Source organism: Nycticebus coucang, chromosome 18 (assembly GCF_027406575.1).
Source record: "Nycticebus coucang isolate mNycCou1 chromosome 18, mNycCou1.pri, whole genome shotgun sequence".
Taxonomy (NCBI): domain Eukaryota; kingdom Metazoa; phylum Chordata; class Mammalia; order Primates; family Lorisidae; genus Nycticebus; species Nycticebus coucang.
The window spans coordinates 2,399,311-2,420,442 of NC_069797.1; the positions used below are offsets into that span (position 1 = coordinate 2,399,311).

A 21,132-nucleotide genomic window follows, 5' to 3' on the forward strand; every position below is an offset into this window, starting at 1 on the left:
TTTCCACTTAGAACTGGAACCAGACAAGTTGTCTTTTATCACCCCTACTATGCAACATAGGGCTAGAAGTTCTAGCCAATACAATCAGGCAAGAGAAGGAAATAAAGGGCATCCAAATGGGAGCAAAAGAGGTCAAACTCTCCCTCTTTGCTGATGATATGATCTTATACTTAGAGAACCCCAAAGACTCAAACACAAGACTCCTGGAAGTGATAAAAAAAAAAAAAAAGATACAGTAATGGCTTGGTGCCTGCAGCACAGTGCTTACAGCACCAGCCACATACACTGAGGCTGACGGGTTCAAATCCAGCCTGGGCCAGCTAAACAATCATGACAACTGCAATAAAAAATAGCTGGGCATTGTTGTGGGTGCCTGTAGTCCCAGCTACTTGGGAGGCTAAGGCAAGAGATTGGTTAAGCCCAAAGAGTTTCTGTGAGCTGTGACGCCATGACACTGTACCGACATAGTGACACTCTGTCTCAAAAACAAACAAACAAACAAACAAACAAAAAAAAAAAACGCAGTAATGTCTGAGGGTATAAAATCAACATCCACAAGTCAGTAGCCTTTGTATACATCAATGACAGCCAAGGTGAGAAACTAATCAAGGACACAATGCCCTTCTCTGTAGCTCCAAAGGAAAATGAAATACCTAGGAATACATCTCACAAAAGACGTGAAGGTCCTTGATGATGAAAACTATGAATCACGGGCAGCACCTGTGGCTCAAGGAGTAGGGCGCCGGTCCCATATGCTGGAGGTGGCGGGTTCAAACCCAGCCCCGGCCAAAAACCAAAAAAAAAAAAAAAACAAAAAAAAAACTATGAATCACTAAGAAAAAGAAATAGCAAAAGATATTAACAAGTGGAAGAACATACCATGCGCAAGGCTGAGAAGAATCAACATTATCAAAATGTTTATATTTCCCAAATCAATCTGCAGATTCAATGCTATCCCTACTATTTTTTCCTGGCTACTTTTATTTATTTATTTTTTTCACCATTCACTGGATTTATACACCATTTGACAAATTTTCATCATACTGGTTAACATTGCCTTCCTAGCTTTTTCTTAGTTAATGTGTTAAGACATTTATATTCTACATTTAGTAAGTTTCACATGTACCCTTGTATGCACCATAGATGTGGTCCCACAAATTACTCTCCGTCTGTCCATCCTCCCCCTTCCCTCCCCTCCCTTTCCCCATATTCTTAGGTTATAGTTGGGTTATAGCTTTCATAAGAAAGCTATAAATTAGTTTCATAGTAGGGCTGAGTACATTGGATACTTTGTCTTCCATTCTTGAGAATGGCTATCCCTATTAAAATATCAACATCATACTTTCAAGACTTGGAAAAAAATATTTTTTCATTTTGTATGGAACCAGAAAAAAAAACTGTGTAGCCAAGGCAATTCTTAATAATAAAAACAAAGCCGGGAACATCAGCTTACCAGACTTTAGGCTGTACTACAAGGCCATAGTGATCAAAAGAGCATAGTATTGGCACAAAAAGGCATAGACATTTGGAACCAAATAGAAAAACAGGAAATGAAACTAACATCTTACAGCCACCTAATCTTTGATAAACCAAACAAGAACATACACGGGGGGAAAGAATCCCTATTTAATAAATGGTACTGGGAGAACTGGATATCCACATGTAAAAGACTGAAACATGGCCACACCTTTTTCCACTCACTAAAATTGATTCAAGATGGGTAATAGACCTAGATTGAATGCACGAAATGATAAAAATCCTCAAAGAAAGCATAGGGAAAACACTTGAAGACATCAGCCTGGAGAAAGACTTTATGAAGAATTCTATGGCAATTGCAACAGCGCCATAAATAAACAAATGGGACTTAGTTAAACTGAGAAACTTCTGTACAGTTGAGGAGACAAGAACCAAAGCAAATCAACAACCTAGACAATGAGAAAGGATATTTGCATATTTTGTATCAGACAAAATCTTGATAACGAGAATCTACAGAGAACTCAAATTCATCCACATAAAAGAGCCAACAATCCCTTATATTACTGGGCAAGAAAGATGACTAGAACCTTCTCTAAAGAAGGCAGATGAATGGCTAACAAATAGATGAAAAAATGCTCATTGTTCCTAATTTTTAGAAAAATGCAAATCAAAACCACCCGGAGATATCATCTAACCCCATTGAGAATGGGCCACATCACAAAATCTCAAAACTGCAGATGCTGGAATGGACGTGGAGAGAAAGGAACACTTTTATTCTGCTGGAGGAACTGCAAACTAGTACACGTTTTTGGAAGGAAGTATCAAGACTCCTCAAACAAGTCAAACTAGATCTCCCATTTGACCCTGCAATCCCATAACTGGGCATCCACCCAGAAGAAAAAAAAAATCCTATTACCATAAGGACACTCACACTAGACTGTTTATTTAAGCTGAATTTACGATCGCCAAAATGTGGAAAGAAACTAAATGCCCAGCAACCCAGAAATGGATTAACAAGCTGTGGTATATGCATACCATGGAATACTATTCAGCCATTAATGTCATTGATGCATTATCAGGTGAAGCTATAACAGAATAGAAAATAGAATTTGACGATTTGAAAGTCACTAGAAGGACCAAAGGACTCAGGAATTTATAAATAGGCAGACGTTTATGTAAAATTGCTCTACCATATTTGACACGTTTTAGAAAATAATGAATACCAAAAACTATCTGATTAAAAGAAGAAAAGTGAAAAAAAATATGGAGACTTCACATCTTTTGTATTAACCTGGATTGAAGTGTAACACATCGTTCTTAGTAAAGCATCACAAGAATGGAGAAGCAAGAATCCTCTGTACTCAATTCTGATATGAGGACAATTAATGACCTAGTACATGGTGTGGGGTGGGGAAAGGGGAGAGCAGGGACAGGAAAGGAGGGAGAGGGTGGGGGGGGTCACAGTGTGCCACCTTTTGGGGTAGGACACAGTTATAAGGGGGAATTTACCTAACAAATGGAATCAATGTCATCAAGCTGGTTCTTTGTACCCTCAATGAATCCCCAACAATAAAAAAATTAAATAATAAAAAAAGAGTTGTTATGATACATGGAAATGAGGAAGGGAGAAGATGTAAGGGGGATCCTCTCCCTGGGTGGTTTGAAACTGTGAGCCATGTCTTGTTGAAGATCTCTGACTCCGCAGAGCCCAGGAAGAGTCTGAGAACCCAGAGGAAAGGGCAGGGTGACTGTGTGTGATCCGGCTGACCTCACCTGGAGCAGGAGGGATGGGAGAGTCAGTCCCTTGGGTAACCTGCTGGCTCCTGTTTGTGTCTCTGCAGAGTGGACATATGATATCAAGTACCCCTCCAGTGAGGAGGAGGAAGACCCTGCAGGTAGGGGCAACGTCTGAACCAGGTCCCTAGGAGAAAGGGGTCCTGGAAGGGGCTGGGTCACTCCTGCTGCTTTGGACACTGAGGCAGGTGCATGAAATCCTAAGGGAAAATTATGTGACCTTTTTACATTGTAATGACGGGGAAATAAGAGCTAGTGTGTGTATTGGCACGGAGCATGCTGATTGTAGCTTCTTCTCTTGCTTTATTGGTGAATGGTGATCTTTCCTATCAGACTTGCTTTTTCTTGTCTGCCTCTTCCAAACATGACAGCCTTCAGCTTTCATTGGTTCGCAGCACTTGGGAAGTGTGCACGAGGGATTATAGTTTGAATGTTTGATGTTGAACCTCACTGGAAAACGCCTCCCAAGAAGCACCACCCTCCCCAGCACCAGCTGAGCCTGGAGCCAGGGATGGAGGGAAACAGGAAAGGGGACGTGCCAGGCACAGGGGACTGTGGGGACAGTGGCTGCTCTGGAGGGACAGGATGGCACAGGTGTCCCCTCCTGGTTATACTTATAGAATTTTATTTATTTTTTTTTTAATTTTTTTATTAAATCATAAGTGTATACAATGATATGATTATGGGGCATCATACACTCACTTCATAAACCATTTGACACATTTTTATCCCAGTGGTTAACATAGCCTTTCCGGCGTTATCTCAGTTACTGTGCCAAAACATTTATATTCTACATTTACCAAGTTTCGCAAATACCCCTGTAATATGCACCACAGGTGTGATCCCACCGATTCCCCTCCCTCTACCCACCCCCCCCTTTCCCACTTCCCTCTATTGTTAAGTTGTAGCTGGGTTATAGCTTTCATGTGAGAGTCCCAAATTAGTTTCATAGTAGGGCTGTGTACATTGGATATTTTTTCTTCCATTCTTGGGATACTTTACTAAGAAGAATATGTTCCAGCTCCATCCATGTAAACATGAAAGAGGTAAAGTCTCCATCTTTCTTTAAGGCTGCATAGTATTCCATGGTATACATATACCACAATTTATTAATCCATTAGTGGATCGATGGGCACTTCGGCTTTTTCCATGACTTAGCAATTATGAATTGGGCTGCAATAAACATTCTGGTACAAATATCTTTGTTATGTTGTGATTTTTGGTCTTCTGGGTATATGCCCAGCAGAGGAATTACAGGATTGAATGGCAGATCTATTTTTAGATCTCTGAGTGTTCTCCATATATCCCTCCAAAAGGAATGTATTAATTTGCATTCCCACCAGCAGTGCAGAAGTGTTCCCTTTTCTCCGCATCCACGCCAACATCTCTGGTCTTGAGATTTTGTGATATAGGCTAGTCTCATTGGAGTTAGATGATATCTCAAAGTAGTTTTGATTTGCATTTCTCTGATGATTAAAGATGATGAGCATTTTTTCATATGTCTGAAGGCCGTGCGCCTGTCTTCTTCAGAGAAGTTTCTCTTCAAATCCCTTGCCCAGCCTGCGATGGGATCCCTTGTTTTTTTCTTGCTGATGCGTTTGAGTTCTCTGTGGATTCTGGTTATTAAACCTTTGTCAGAGTTATACCCTGCAAATATCTTCTCCCATTCTGAGGGCTGTCTGCTTGCTCTGCTTACTGTGTTCTTAGCTGTGCAGAAGCTTTTTAGTTTGATCAAGTCCCAGTAGTGTATTTTTGAAGCTGCTTCAATTGCCCGGGGGGTTCTCCTCATGAAATACTCACCCAGACCAATTTCTTCAAGGGTTTTCCCTGCATTCTCCTCTAGTATTTTTATAGTTTCATGTCTTAAGTTTAAATCTTTAATCCAATGAGAGTCTATCTTAGTTAATGGTGAAAGGTGTGGGTCTAATTTCAGTCTTCTGCAGGTTGCCAGCCAGTTCACCCAGCACCATTTGTTAAATAGGGAATCTTTTCCCCACTGAATGTTTTTAATTGGCTTGTCAAAAATCAAATAGCGGTAAGTAGCTGGATTCATCTCTTGGTTCTCTATTCTATTCCAGATATCTACTTCTCTGTTTTTGTGCCAATACCATGCTGTTTTGATCACTATCGATTTGTAGTAAAGTCTGAGGTCTGGTAGTGTGATTCCTCCTGTTTTGTTTTTATTTCTGAGTAATGTCTTGGCTATTCGAGGTTTTTTCTGATTCCATATAAAACGAAGTAATGTTTTTTCAAGATCTTTAAAATATGACAGTGGAGCTTTAATAGGGAGTGCGTTGAAAGTATATATTGCTTTGGGTAGTATGGACATTTTGATAATGTTGATTCTTCCTAGCCATGAGCATGGTATGTTTTTCCATTTGTTAACATTTTCAGCTATTTCTTTTCTTAGAGTTTCATAGTTCTCTTTATAGAGATCTTTCACGTCTTTTGTTAGGTAAATTCCCAAATAATTCATCTTCTTTGGCACTACTGTGAATGGGATAGAGTCCTTAACTGCTTTTTCAATTTGACTGTTGTTGGTGTATATAAAGGCTACCGATTTATGAATGTTGATTTTGTAACCTGAGACGCTGCTGTATTCCTTGATCACTTCTAGGAGTTTTGTAGTAGAGTCCCTAGTGTTTTCCAGATACACAATCATATCATCTGCGAAGAGCGAGAGTTTGATCTCTTCTGACCCTATATGGATACCCTTGATCGCCTTTTCTTCCCTAATTGCGGTGGCTAAAACTTCCATTACAATGTTGAAAAGCAATGGAGACAATGGGCAGCCTTGTCTGGTTCCTGATCTGAGTGGAAATGATTCCAATTTAACTCCATTCAATATGATATTGGCTGTGGGTTTGCTGTAGATAGCCTCTATCAGTTTAAGAAAAGTCCCTTCTAGACCAATTTTTTTGAGTGTTCTGATCATGAAGGGATGCTGGATATTATCAAAAGCTTTTTCTGCATCAATTGAGAGAATCATATGGTCTTTGTTTTTTAATTTGTTTATGTGCTGAATTACATTTATAGATTTACGTATATTGAAGCAGCCTTGAGACCCTGGGATAAAACCAAGTTGGTCATGATGTATAATTTGTTTGATGTGTTGCTGGATTCTGTTTGTTAGGATCTTGTTGAATATTTTTGCATCTATATTCATTAGTGATATTGGTCTATAATTTTCTTTTCTTGTTGGGTCTTTTCCTGGTTTGGGGATCAGGGTGATATTTGCTTCATAGAACGTGTTGGGTAGTCTTCCTTCTTTTTCTACATTTTGGAACAGGTTGAGTAATATAGGTACTAATTCCTCTTTAAAGGTTTGGTAGAATTCTGACGTGAAACCATCTGGTCCCGGGCTTTTCTTTTTAGGGAGGTTTTGTATAGTTGATGCTATTTCTGAACTTGATATGGGTCTGTTCAACATTTCCACTTGATTCTGGTTAAGTCTTGGAAGGTGGCGTGCTTCCAAGTATCGGTCTATTTCCTTCAGATTTTCATATTTCTGAGAATAAAGTTTCTTGTAATATTCATAAAGGATTTTTTGGATTTCTGATGAGTCTGTGGTTATTTTCTCTTTGTTGTTTCTGATTGATGATATTAGAGATTTTACTCTTTTTTTCCTGACTAGGTTGGCCAGAGGTTTATCTATTTTATTGACCTTTTCAAAAAACCAGCTTTTTGATTTATTGATCTGTTGTATTATTCTTTTGTTTTCAATTTCATTTAATTCTGCTCTAATTTTGGTTATTTCTTTTCTTCTACTGGGTTTGGGGTTGGAATGTTCTTCCTTTTCCAGTTGCGTGAGATGTCCCATTAAGTTGTTAACTTCCTCTCTTTCCGTTCTCTTGAGGAAGGCTTGCAGTGCTATAAATTTCCCTCTTAGAACTGCCTTTGCAGTGTCCCAGAGGTTCTGATAGCTTGTGTCTTCATTGTCATTTTGTTCCAAAAAATTGGTGATTTCTTTCTTAATCTCATCTCTGACCCAGCTATCATTCAGCATAAGGTTATTTAACTTCCATGTTTTTGTATGGGTATGCAGATTCCTGTTGTTACTCAATTCAAGTTTTATTCCATGATGGTCCAAGAAGATGCATGGAATAATTTCTATTCCTTTAAATTGACTGAGGTTAGACTTGTGACCTAAAATGTGATCAATTTTGGAGTAAGTTCCATGGGCTGATGAGAAGTATGTGTATTCAGTTTTGTTGGGATGAAATGTTCTGTAGATGTCTGCTAAATCTAAATACTGGATGGTTAGGTTTAAATCTAAGATTTCTTTGCTCAGCTTCTTTCTGGAGGATCGATCCAACACTGCCAAGGGAGTGTTGAAATCTCCAACGATTATGGAGCTGGAGGAAATCAAGTTACTCATGTCTGTTAGAGTTTCTCTTATAAATTGAGGTGCATTCTGGTTGGGTGCATAGATATTAATAATTGAGATCTCGTCATATTGAGTATTACCCTTAACAAATATGAAGTGACCATTCTTGTCCTTCCTTACTTTTGATGGTTTAAAGCCTACTGTATCTGCAAATAAAATTGCAACACCTGCTTTTTTCTGATTACCATTTGCCTGAAATATGGATGACCATCCTTTCACCCTGAGTCTGTATTTGTCTTTTAAGTTGAGATGTGACTCTTGTATGCAACAAATATCTGGCTTAAGTTTTTGTATCCAGTCAGCTAACCTATGCCTCTTTAGAGGACAGTTTAAGCCATTCACATTGATGGAGAGTAAGGATAAGTCTGGTGGAATTTTGGGTATCGAGTTTTTCAAAGGTCCAGTGGACATTTTTAATCCTTTCGCCAGTGTGGAAGTTGGAGTTTGATCCGAAGTTTCTGAGTGAGTTTACTTTTGTGGTATAGGATTGGGTTGGTCATTGTGGAGGATAGGTCTGAGAACATCCTGAAGAGCTGGTTTACTTATGGCAAATTTTTTCAACATATGAATGTCATTGAAGTATTTAATTTCTCCATCATAGATGAAACTCAGTTTAGCTGGATACAAGATCCTGGGTTGAAAGTTTTTTTGCTTTAGGAGATTAAAAGTTGATGACCAGCCTCTTCTTGCTTGAAAAGTTTCAGCAGAGAGATCTGCAGTTATTCTAATATTCTTACCTTTGTACGTTATAGTTTTCTTTCACCGGGCTGCTTTGAGAATCTTCTCTTTCATGTTAACTTTAGTGAAGCTAATTATGATATGTCTGGGAGATGGCTTTTTGGGGTTGAATCGTGCTGGGGTTCTGAAGCTGTCTGCTATCTGAATTTCAGATTCTCTAGGCATGTCTGGAAAATTTTCTTTCATAATTTCATGTAGAAGGGCCTCTGTGCCCTTGGCTGCCACGTCATCAGCCTCCGAAATTCCTATAACCCTTATGTTATTTTTTTTCGAATTATCTGAGAGCTCTCTGAGTGAGTGATCCGTTTTTGCTCTCCATTTCTCTTCCTCTTTGAGAGATTGGGAGCGTTCGAAGACTTTATCTTCAATGTCAGAAATCCTTTCTTCTGCTTGCTCCATTCTGTTACTGAGGGATTCTACTGTATTTTTCATATATTTGAGGGCTGTAAGTTCTTGTTTCAGTGTGTCTAAGTCTTTGGTGGTTTTGTCTTTAAATTCGTTAAATTCTTGAGACAGTTTTTGAATTTCTCCTCGAATTCCTAATTCCATTTTATTAATCTTGTCTGCAAACCAAATTCTGATTTCGACTTCTGACATCTCAGCCAGTTGTTTATGAATGGGATCTTCAATCACATCTGCCGTATCTTTTCTTGGGGGGGTTGATCTATTCTGGTTATTCATGTTACCAGAGTTTTTCCGCTGATTCCGCCCCATGGTTTACTCCCTTTGGTTTTTCCCCTAGGGTTTTATCGAGGGCCCGTACAGTGTTGTGGCCCGAGAAACTGGGGCCCTGTCTGGTGTGGTGGAGCAAAGTGGTTCTGTCTTGTTTTCAGCTGGTTTCTGTTCGATCCTATTGCAACTTCTACTCTGGCTTGAAGTCTCAGCTGTGTGGAAAAATCAGCAATTAAGTCACCCCGCCTGCCCACCTCTGGCCCCAGTTGGAAAAGGAGAATCAAACCTTCCTACAATCGCACACCCAGGGCACCACCTGAAAAGTCCTCAGTCTATTAGCCCAGTTCAAAAGGTCCGAATCAACTGTCTCAATCAGCACTTGTCTCAGGTGGAAGGGTTCAAGAGGTCTCTGGGAACTGGATCACAGGGGCCTGGTGACTCCTCTGAGACAGCTCACCCCAGTGCAGCGTGGAGTCAGGAGGAGCCACCCCGCAAACAGAGCAGTCTGGGAAGGTTGACGTCTCCTTCCCCTCTTTGCCCCTCCATCGGACCCAGTCACTGGTATCTCTGCAGATGGCTAACCCAGTTGCCTGCAGTGAACAGACACTCCAGGGGTTTGCACCTGCCTGAATCGCGAGGAAGTCTGCCAGGCCCCCGCAGACTGCCGCTATCTAGCAGGAGGAGATGGGGCCTGACATCTTTGAGTGTTTGATGCAGGTGATGGGAAGGAGGTGTTCACTGAGGCTTAGCCCCGTCCCTGATGGATGCTGCTAACAGAACAGAACAGAACAGACAACTTTGTGAGGTTCTGTCTCTGTTCCTGTCGTTGCCTACAGGAGACGGGCTGTTTTGAGTTCAAACGTCTTTGCTGCTGGAGAATTGCGTCTGAACACCTCTCTGGGTCGGCCCCGCCCTGGAGGCTTCTGGGTTTGTGAGCCGTGACACCGGTGGCCTCCTCTGGTTGCCCAGGGAGACAGGGGGTGTGGCCTCAGAATATCCAGAAGTGAGCGTTCTGCCGTTAAAGAAAAAACGGCTGTTGATCTACCTCCAGGGAACTGCTGCTCTGGTGTGGGCACTCAGGCGACCCTTTTCTCCTCTGTCCCGCGCCCCAGAGTCAGCACTGAGCGGCCGCAGTTTGTGCTGGGTCCACACCCCTTAAGAGATCCCCCAAGAATCAGAACTCTTGGGGGATGGGCCCCCAGACCGGATTGGGAGTGGGACAGGGGGAAGCTAGAGTTTCATTCAGTTTCACGCAATACTACGGTCCGGGGAGGGCTCCTGCACTGCACCGCAGGGAAGTGCCGCCAAGGCTTGATTTTCCCTCAGCAGAGTGCCCTCTCCTCGCTCACGTATCCCAGAGTCAGCGCTGACCTGACGCAGCTCAGGCACTGTGCACTCCCCTCGAGAAATCACCCAAGGAGCCGAACTCCTGGGGGATAGGCCCTCAGACCCCGAGTGAGAGTAGGGGTTCTCAGCTCTCAGCGGGGAGGCCAGAGTCTTATTCAGTCTTGGGCCCCGTATGCCCGGGGAGGGTTGGTGCACTGCACCGCAGGGAAGTGCCGCGAGGCGTGACTCCCCCTCAGCCCGGTGCCCTCTCCTCACTCGGCGCGCCTCAGAGTCAATGCTGACCAGTCGCAACTCGGGGACTGTCCACTCCCCTTGAGAAATCACCCAAGGATCCGAAGTCCTGGGGGACAGGCCTCCAGACCTCAGTGGGCGGGAGGGGAGCGCCGGGGATTCAGGGTTGCCGGCAAAGGATTCCCAAAGTTTTATTCAGCCCTATGTCCGGCAGGAGAACGCCACGGCACCCCAGTAGGGGAGGTAGGTCCAGTTTTTAGAAGGTCTCTCCCGTGGAGTGTAGTGGGAGGGGCTTTAATTTCTGCCCACTTGTTCAATTGTGGGGCTACAGAGCCGGTCTCATGGGGGAGGGGGACTCCCGTCCGCTTGGTGGTGGATTTTGTACCTTTTGTTTGCGTCCTTGTGATCACAACTTGCCTCAGCGGTGTTGATGTGCGTTCTTCAGCCTTCTCTCTTGGTGAGGCTCAAGTTCACCAGGATACTTACTAAATTCCTGTCCCTTAACTCTCCTTCTGGACGGGAGCCTTTGTTGAAAGCTGGCTTCAGTCCGCCATCTTGTCTCTCCCTCACTTATAGAATTTTAACTGCTTAAAGGGGCCCTGGAGATCCACAGGCCATTTCTCACTACAGGGGTGAAGTTATGAGGCTCTGAGACAAGTCTGCAGAGATGAGGAAGACTTGACTCTGTCATTGGCTATAAAATAGCAGCAGTAGCACAGTCCACTTCTTAACCTGAAAGCTAACTCTACTTTTTCTTTTCCCAAGGCCACCAGATCATAGTTATTGCCCTGGTCCATGCCGAGGCAGGGTGCTCAGATGAAGAGGAGGAGAGCAACCTGAAAAGTAATCTAGTTCCTGTTTGCATCTCTTTTGTATTCTATTTCCCACACACCAGCTCCTCCTGGTGGCTCTTCCCCACTCCCTCTTTCCCTTTCTGACTCCCTGAAGGAACTGATCTCAAGAAAGTGCAGCTGTACAAGTGAATTAGAGGCTTCTATTGTTGGTTCCCGGAAAACGAGTCACAGAGATCTAGAGATGGGGCAGTGAAGCATAGGACGTGCAGTGACATTCAGTTTAACTTTATCTTTGCCTAGATAGAAAACTTGAGGTTGATTCCCGGAGCAGCTCGGCCTTGGCTCAGAGGCGAGTGTCGGTCGCTGTGTGGGAGACACCTGTCCCCGACACCAAGACAACCAGCCCTCTCCCTCGCCCCAGCGGCGGGAGAGCGTGTCCGGCCGGCCGGGCCCTCCCTCACCTCCCCTTTCCCCGCAGCCTCCGCCCCACCAGGCCTGGCCCGGACTCCCGAGCTCCGGCCTCCTCCTCCTTCTCGTGTCACCACCTCCACCAGGCTCAGCAGCCCCGCCTGTCGCTTCTCTTCCCAATTTGAGAAGCCAAGGAAGGAAACAAGGAAAAATGTGCCAGGAGGGCCGAGAACCGCTGCCGCGGCCCCTAACGCCATGAGCCTGGGTCCCCGCCGCGCCCGCTCCGCTCCGACCACAGTCGCCGCCGAGGCCCCCGTTGATGCGGCAGAGCTCCCCCAACGCTGCCGCCACCGCCTCCGCCTCAGACATGGACAGGAACAGCGGCACCAGCAGCTCCTCCGCCTCTTCCTGCAGCAGCAAAGGGCAACAGCCGCCCCGCTTCGTCTCGGCGGGGCCAGCCGGGGAATCTAAACCTAAGAGCGGTAGCAGAGGCTCAGCGGGCAGAGTTTAGCCCTGCCCAGTTCTCTGGAGGGAAGATCAACCTGAACCACTTGTTGAATTTTACTTTTGAACCCCGTGGCCAGACAGATCACTTTGAAGGCAGTGGACATGGCAGCTGGGGCAAAAGGAACAAGTGGGGACATAAGCCTTTTAATAAGGAACTGTATTTACAGGCCAACTGCCAGTTTGTGGTATCTGAAGACCAAGACTACACAGCTCATTTTGCTGATCCCGATACTTTAGTCAATTGGGACTTTGTGGAGCAAGTGCGCATATGTAGCCAGGAAGTGCCATCTTGCCCAATATGCCTCTATCCACCTACTGCAGCCAAGATAACCCATTGCGGACACATCTTCTGCTGGGCCCGCATCCTGCACTAGCTTTCACTGAGTGAGAAGATCTGGAGTAAATGTCCCACCTGTTATAGTTCTGTGCATAAGAAGGATCTCAAGAGTGCTGTTGCCACAGAGTAACGTCAGTATGTTGTTGGTAATACCATTACAATGCAGCTGATGAAGAGGGAGAAAGAGGTGTTGCTGGCTTTGCCCAAATCCAAATGGATGGACGTAGACCATCCCATTCGTCTAGGAGATGACAGCACAGCCAGTACTCCAAGTTATTGCTGGCCTCCAAGGAGCAGGTGCTGCACCGGGTAGTTCTGGAATAGAAAGTAGCACTAGAACAACAGCTGGCAGAGGAGAAGCATACTCCCGAGTCCTGTTTTATTGAGGCAGCTATCCAAGAGCTCAAGACTCGGGAGGAGGCTCTATCAGGATTGGCTGAAAGCAGTGGGGAGGTCACTGGTGTCATGGCTGCTCTAGAACAACTGGTGCTGATGGCTCCCTTGGTGAAGGAGTCTGTTTTTCAACCCAGGAAGTGTGTGCTAGAGTATCCGTCTGCTTTTGATGAATAAACCACAGCAGTTTGTTCTCTGGACTCCCCTTCTCTCCTCTTGCTCTCCCTCTGGTAGTGGAAGAAGAGGCAGTGTCTGAGCCAGAGCCCGAGGGGTTGTCAGAGGGTTGTGATTACTCGGAATTAACAGATGACAACTTAGGGAAGGGACCATTTGTATTGTGTCCAGCCAGCGGGAACCTGTCACCAAGCCAGGCTTCACAAAACACCTGAGAAATTCTCCTTGTTACTACTTGTACCAAGCAGAAGATGGGCAACGCATGTTCCTGCACCCTGGGAATGTGCGCTGCCTCGTGTGGGAGTATGGCAGCCCGGAGCGGAGCCCTGAGAGGATATCAGCTACAGTGGTGGAGATTGCTGGGTACCCCATGTCTGAGGATGTTCGACAGCGTCATAGATATCTCTCTCACTTGCCGCTCACCTGGGAGTTCAGTATCTGTGAACTGGCTCTCCAGCCTCCTGTGGTCTCAAAGGAAACCCTAGAAATATTCTCAGATGACATTGAGAAGAGAAAACGTCAGCGCCAAAAGAAGGCGCGAGAGGAACGCCGTGGAGAGCGCAGGATAGAGATGGAAGAGAATGAACAGGGCAAGTATCCGGAAGTCCACATTCCCCTAGAGAACTTACAGCAGTTTCCTGCCTTCAATTCCTATACTTGCTCCTCTGATTCTGCTTTGGGTTCCACCAGCACTGAGGGCCATGGAGCCCTCTCTCTTTCTCCTCTTAGCAGAAGTCCAGGTTCCCATGCAGATTTTCTGCTGACCTCTCTGTCACCCACAGCTGTTCAGGGCAGTCCCTCATTCTGCGTTGTGAGTCTGGAAGAAGATTCTCCCTTCCCTTCCTTTGCTCAGATGCTGAGGGTTGGAAAAGCAAAAGCAGAAGTGTGTCCCAAAACTTCTCCAAAGAAAGATGAGAACAGCCTAGTTCCTCCTGCCCCGGTGGACAGTGATGGGGAGAGTGATAACTCAGACCGTGTTCCTGTGCACAGTTTCCAAAATTCCTTCAGCCAAGCTATTGAAGCTGTCTTCATGAAACTGGACACACCAGCTTCTTCAGATCCCCTCTCTGAAGAGAAAGGAGGGAAGAAAAGAAAAAAAAAAAAAAAAAACAGAAACAGAAACAGAAGCTCCTGTTCAGTACTTCAGTTGTCTACACCAAGTGACTCTACTGGCCCAGGCTACCTTCTCCATCTGGATTTCTTTCTTCTGTGCTTTTGTTTGGCTGCTGTAATTTTTAAGTATTTGAGTTTGAACAGATTAGCACTGGGGGGGAGGGGGTTTCTACATTGTGAGGGGGAACCAAGAAAATTTTAAATACAGTGTATTTTTCAGCTTCCCGTCTTTACACCAAAATAAAGTATTGACACTCAAAAAAAAAAAGAAAAAAGAAAACATGAGGTTATTTTCTTTAAATTAATTAATCAGTTAATATTGCTACACACAATAGTTTTAAAATATTCATGGATTGCCTAGTGATGTTTGGATAAATCTATCATACAGGGATCTGATTGCCATAATTAGCATATCCATCATCTCAAAGTTGTGTCATTTCTTTGTGTTTGGAACATTCACTAATCTCTTTCTAGCTGTTTGAAATTAACAATTGCTTTTAACTCCACTTATCCTATAGTGCTATAGAACACTGTTGATTCCTTTTATCTAGTCATAACTTTGTATCCTACAATAAATCTCACCCTATCCCCTCCCTCTCCCTACCTTTGGGAGCCTCCAGCTTCCTCTGTTCTACTTTTCACTTCTATGTGATCAGCTTTTTCTAGCTCCTACATATGAATGAGAATATGCCGTGTCTGTCGGTTCCTAGCTTATTTCACTTTACATGGTGTCATCACTTCCATCCATGTTGCTGGAAAATCACATTTTTCTTCTTTTTGGATAGCTGAATACTCTTCCATTGTTTATATGTACCATATGTCATCTTTTTTTAACTTGTAAAATTTATTTTCTTTCTCTGATGACTCATTGTGGTTACACTCAGTATTATAGTTTTTTGCTAATTACTTTTTGTTTTTAATTATAATGGTTATATAAAATTTCTACATATGTGATGCTTTGATACAGGCGTGCAAGCTGGATTCATCAAATCAGGTAACTGGTGTATTCATCACCTCAGGCATTTACTATTTCTTCCTGTCATTAACATTCCAATTTTACTTTTTATCGATTTTTAAGTATGCCCTACCTCATTGTTGAAGGTAGTGACTGTGTTGTGCTATCAAATGCTGTTCATTTTACGTAAATACCTAACTGTATTTTTGCACCCATTAATCATTAGCACTTTGTCCCTCCACCTCCCTGGTACCCTTCTCAGCTTCTGGTAACTATAGTTCTAATCTCTGTCTTCATGAAATCTTTTTACTTTAGACAACTATTTTAAATTGCATGCAGAATTTATGAACACCCTGTATTTAGTTTGCACATCTGAGTGAAAACATGTAAAGTTTGTCTTTCTGTGCTTGGTTTATTTCCCTTAGTGAACTGGCCTCCTGTTTCATGCATGTTTCTACAAATGGCAGGATTTCCTGAAGGATATTCCATTGTGGATATGAACCACTATTTCCTTATCCATTCATGCATCCAACAGTATTTAGTATGGTTCCAAATCTTGGCTATAGTGAGTAGTGATGCAATAAACATAGGAGTGCAGGAATCTTTTTGATATACTTGATTCCTCTCCTTTGTATATATGCCCATCAGTGGGATTGCTGAGTCAAACTTCAGTTCTATGTTTAATATTTTGAAAAATGGCCATTTTGTTCTCTATAGCTGTTGTCCTAATTTACATCCTCACGAATAGTGTATGAGTGTTCTTCTCTCTCTTCATCTTCAAGAGCAATCATTATTGTCAATCTTTTTGATAACTCAAATCAAATCTTCAACTCCCTATCTCACCAAAGGCATTTTAACTTTTGTGAGATATGTAGTTGTAGATTTGCTCTGCATTTCCCTGATGACTCATCATTTTGAGTGTTTGATCATATTCCTATTGGCCATTTGTACCTCTTCTTTTGTGAAATGTCTATTCAGATCTTTTGCCCATTTTTATGTTTTAATGTTGGGAAATCAGTGAGAGTACAAACAGCCGAGGTTCAACTGCTTGCATCCCTCTAATAATAGTGTACCATCGCCAAGGGTTGTGTCAAACACTTGGGCCCCGCATCCCTCTCCCTACCTCCCTCCGCGCCCCCATTCCCCTTCGCACATCATATACTAGCATCTATTGTCCTCATATCAGAATTGAGTGCATTGGATTCTTATCAACGCATATCCATTCTTATGATGTTTTACTAAGAAGAATGTATTTCACCTCCATCCAAATTAATACAATAGATGTAAAGTCACCATGTTTTTTAGAGGCTGAATAGTATTCCATGGTATACATATACCACAGCTTGTTAATCAATTCCTGGATTGCTGGGAATTCATTTTGTTTCCACATTTTGGCAATTGTAAATTAAGCTGTAATAAACAGTCTAGTGCCAATGTCCTTATGAAAAAAATGTTTGTTTGTTTTCCTTTTGGGTATACGCTTAGTAATAGGATTGCAGGATTAAATGGGAGGTCTAGTTTGAGTTCTTTGAGGATTCTTCAAAAGTGTTGTATTAGCTTGCAGTCTCACCAGCAGTGTAAAAGTGTTCCCTTCTCTCCACATCCACACAGCATCTGCAGATTTGAGTCTTGGTGATGTGGGCCGTTCTCATTGGGTTAGGTCATATCTCTGAGTGGTTTTGATCTGATAATTAGGGATGATGAACATATTAGCCATTCATCTGTCTTCTTTGTAGAAGGCTCTATTCATCTCACTTGCCCATTGGCATAAAGGATTGTTGTCTCTTTCTTTGTTGCTTAATTGGAGTTCTCTGTAGAGTCTAGTTATCAAGCTTATGTCCAATAGATAATATGCAAATATTTTTTCCCATTTTGATGGTTATCTATTTGCTTTCATTGTCTCCTTACCTGGTGTCACCGGGGTGCTGTAAGCTGCTCAGGGAGAGCAAGGCCAGGAGCAAGTTCAAATTCAGAGTGTCCTGGGTCCCTGCTCACTGACCTGAGATGCAGGTCACAGCAGCTGCTTCCTGCCAGGAAGGGAAACACTCGGAGCTCAACCCACCAGAGCCTCCTGACACTGGAGCTGCTCCTGGGACTGGGGACACAGACTGGATGACTGTGGGTGGGAAAGGGCTCAGACTGGATTGAAGCACCACCCAGAAATAAACTCTATACCCAGGAGCTGAGGCGCGATAAAGGGCCATCACAGTGGCCAGCACCAGGTGTAGGCCAGAGTGTCCTTGTCATACCACATCATGGCCTGGTTGCACATGTTCTTCTTCCTCCTCCTCACTTTTCTCCTGTTCATGGGATTTCAAGGCAGACTTTGGGGTGATCCCTCCATCCTCCTTCCTCACTCCTAACATGAATCTCTTTCTGTTTCAGGGTCCAACTCTCAGGCTGTGATAACCCAGGAGCCCTCACTGATTCCCCAGGAAGATCAGATACCCACATTCATTGTGACTAGTCTTTAATATTTATTACCAAAGTTTTATTTGTTTCATTGTATTAAAATGTTGTGTTTCTTATTTTTATCTCATGTATTTTCTCTACAATCATTTTATTTGCCATAGTATTTATGCTTCTTGGTTTTCCAGCCACATTTTTAGATTTATAAACTTAAAGCATTATTATCAATAAACATTAGAAATAGCAATATATCATATAGTCTAGAATGGTCATTAAAGTTATTTTTTAAATGTTTAAGAAACCTCCTAGATGTAGTATTAGAAGTAAAATTAAAAATAAAATACTTCACACAACACTCACTTGAGAGCGTAACATTCATTAATTGGTGTTGGTAAAACTGTCAGCTGTATTTCAAATCTAAATAGTAAAACAGTGGTTAAGGTGTCTAGAAAGGTCTCTGAATGCAGGGCTTAAGGATATACACCATCAGCATACATGGTGTAGTACCCATACTTTTGTGAATTAGGGAGGGAACAGGAATATATCAGTGATCTATCTCAAGTATAGAAAATACAAACCAACTTCAAGAAGAATTAAAAAAATTAATTAAGAAAGTTGGAGTGAGACCAAAATAAATGGAGGTAAAAATCATGTCAAATACTTTTACTTCATTCTTACATTTTTGGAGATTTTTGATTTTTGAACCATAAATATGAAAAAATTACTTAAATTTATAGTGTATGTGTTTTCAAATCCTGCCCAAACTGACTTAGTGCCTGTGCTGAGAGTATACAAATCAGTGGCCAGGATACCGGGGCCTCCTGCTAGAGATTATGTCATTAAATAATTTTTGTTTGTTTACCAACAACCAAAACTACACAAGCCACCTTATTCCTTGGGAGGATACCTACCTTCTACCCCACTTCCCAAATCAATGAAGGCTTTGGGAGACACTGTGAGGGTGTACATGGAAGAGCACTTCTGGGCAGGGAACAGCATGTGCAGGTCTCTGAGGCAGGAATAAACCAGATGTGGTTGAGGCAAAAGGAGTCCAGTGGAGAGAGGGGAGGAGATGAGATGGAAGAGCGAGCTGAGCAGTTACACGATTTCCTCCAACAATGTGACAAAATGGGGAAGCTTTGAGAGTCAGCTTTTGATTTCAAATATTCCAAGTGTCAAGTTTGTCTTTTATCCCTATATTAAAGGTAAGTCTCCCTCTCACCAAGCCCCGGTGAGAGCCAAGGTCTCCTGAGCAGGAGGGTCACAGAGTTGGAGGAGCAGTGATTCTGCTCCCAGGGATAGAGGCGATGACATCATGCACTGTTATAAGAGTTGTGACTATTGCCATTTTCTAATTTTTTTTTTTTAATCACTAAGGTCTGTGTTTAGAAGATAAAACACGCAAGTAAACAGAAGGCTGTAACACTGACTAATCTTGGAGTAACAGAGGAAAGAAATATAAACGGTTTAGCAGGACAAAAACAGTTCTCTCATTTATAATGAAATCCATTTGCAACACTTATTTGTAGTTACTTTTATGGTAAATGATATTCAAGCAATACTAATGTGCTCAAGCAAAATTTAGCAATTCCTGTAAGGCTTTCTGCTGTTCATCATCAAGCTGGGATATGCATTCCAACCATAATTCTTCAGAAATCTGTACCTGATGCACAACATTAGCTAAGCATTTGGCACAAGGATCTTTATAGTTAATAGTCTCATTAATTTTTCCTTCTGCAATTATGCTGATTATTTTGGGAAGATTAGAATTATTTGGACCAAATACAACAGGGTGGTTACTTTCAATTAAGTCACAGAGAAAACTCAAAGTCTGAATAGCTTCCTCTTTATCTTCATGCAGTGGAAGCCATGATAACCAGTGTGGAAGAACTTCATCTACGTTTACACAGTTAGGCTTGAATTTCAAAATCTTCCCTATTGCTGAGATACAGTTCTCTGTAGCAATGACTTTTTTTGGTTTTGGAATTTGCACACTTAATAACTTTTACCAGCAATGGAACAGCTTCTGAACATGAACGATAATCATCTGCACCAAACTGGGCCATAACTCCTAGGCCATAACTCCTAGGCCATAAGCAGCAGCTTGCCTAACTTCAGGGTTGTTATCTCACATATTAAGCAGCATTGGCCACCGAAAATATTCTACATATTTAATGAGGTTGGACTGCAGTGCTCCATGATGTCATCAAATATGCACAATCCCCACTGTCTGTCTGGCCATGGCCTACTTAAACAAATTAATTTCCATTAATTTACAATTAATGGAAGTAGCTGTTCAAACCATGGCAAAATCTTTTCCTTACAAGTACTAAATAATGAGTGCAAAATATCTGATACTTTGGTAAGAATATATACATCGCATTCATCTTCATCTTGCAGAGACATCTCACCTTGTTGATCATAGTTTTCTTCTTGTCTTTTAACCTGTTGCAATTCTTGGTTTTTAAAGTGCCCTTCAGGTTTTGCTTTCAATATGCTTCCCAGTTCTTCCAAGTGTTCATCATTAAGGCAATCATCTCCCATTACTTCAATGGACTTTGCAAAAGAATTCATTATTTCTGAGAGTACATCTGTATCTGGTTCAGTACCAATAGCCTTGATTAAGGGATCACATATAAATTGCCACATTTGTCCAAGATATTCTGAGCCATGAATTTTTCCACATTCCAAGAGAAAAGGCATAGACTCTGCTGCTGCCACTCGAACATTGTCATGGAAATAAAATTTCAGTAAAGGAACCATCAGCTTCACAACTTGTTCAGTATATTCCATAAATCCTTCCCTTAATTCCTTAGCATAGTAAACCAACATCTGGCAAGCAGTTGCTTTTTATTCAAGTCCTGAAGTTTTAATTCCAAAACTTTGCTGGTCTCCAAGATTTACAAATTGCCAGCTATCATCATCACTCATATTCTCTAGATCTTGTGTATCTAAGAGAGCAATATCAGGTTTAGCTGAAGCAGTCTTAATAAGAGTTTGATAACCAATGGAAGATATTGTTGAAAATCTTTTTCCAAGAATTTTACACATTCTAGCCTGTGCCAAAACCATGTAAGAGGTCTGAGGGTCGTCATTTTCCATATTGCTTAAGTCTGATTGTGTCAACAATAGCTGCATCACATTTGATGAATCTTGCATGATTTTTTCCTTCCCAACAGCAAGCTCAACATGGCTAATGCATGGGGAAGGAAGTGAAGAAGAAGAAAACACACATGAGGAGGAACAAACAAGAAAATTTTGTCAACATGGCTAATGCAGGGGAAGGAAGTGAAGAAGAAGAAAACACACATGAGGAGGAACAAACAAGGAAATTTTGTCAACATGAAAAGTCACAACAGGTCTCCACCACCAAATGATCCTGAGGCAGCTGCCAAAG

General features: G+C 42.4%; 2 pseudogenes across 1 annotated transcript; one reads left to right on the forward strand and one right to left on the reverse strand.

Annotated features, from left to right (window-relative positions):
• The first annotated feature begins 12,151 nt into the window (after positions 1–12,151).
• LOC128570245 (RING finger protein 10-like) lies at positions 12,152–14,626 on the forward strand (annotated as a pseudogene). Its single transcript, XR_008375540.1, has one exon. The product of XR_008375540.1 is annotated as an RING finger protein 10-like (transcript).
• Positions 14,627–19,305: 4,679 nt separating this feature from the next.
• Positions 19,306–20,930, reverse strand: LOC128570673 (ran-binding protein 6-like; annotated as a pseudogene).
• Between the last annotated feature and the right edge of the window lie 202 nt (positions 20,931–21,132).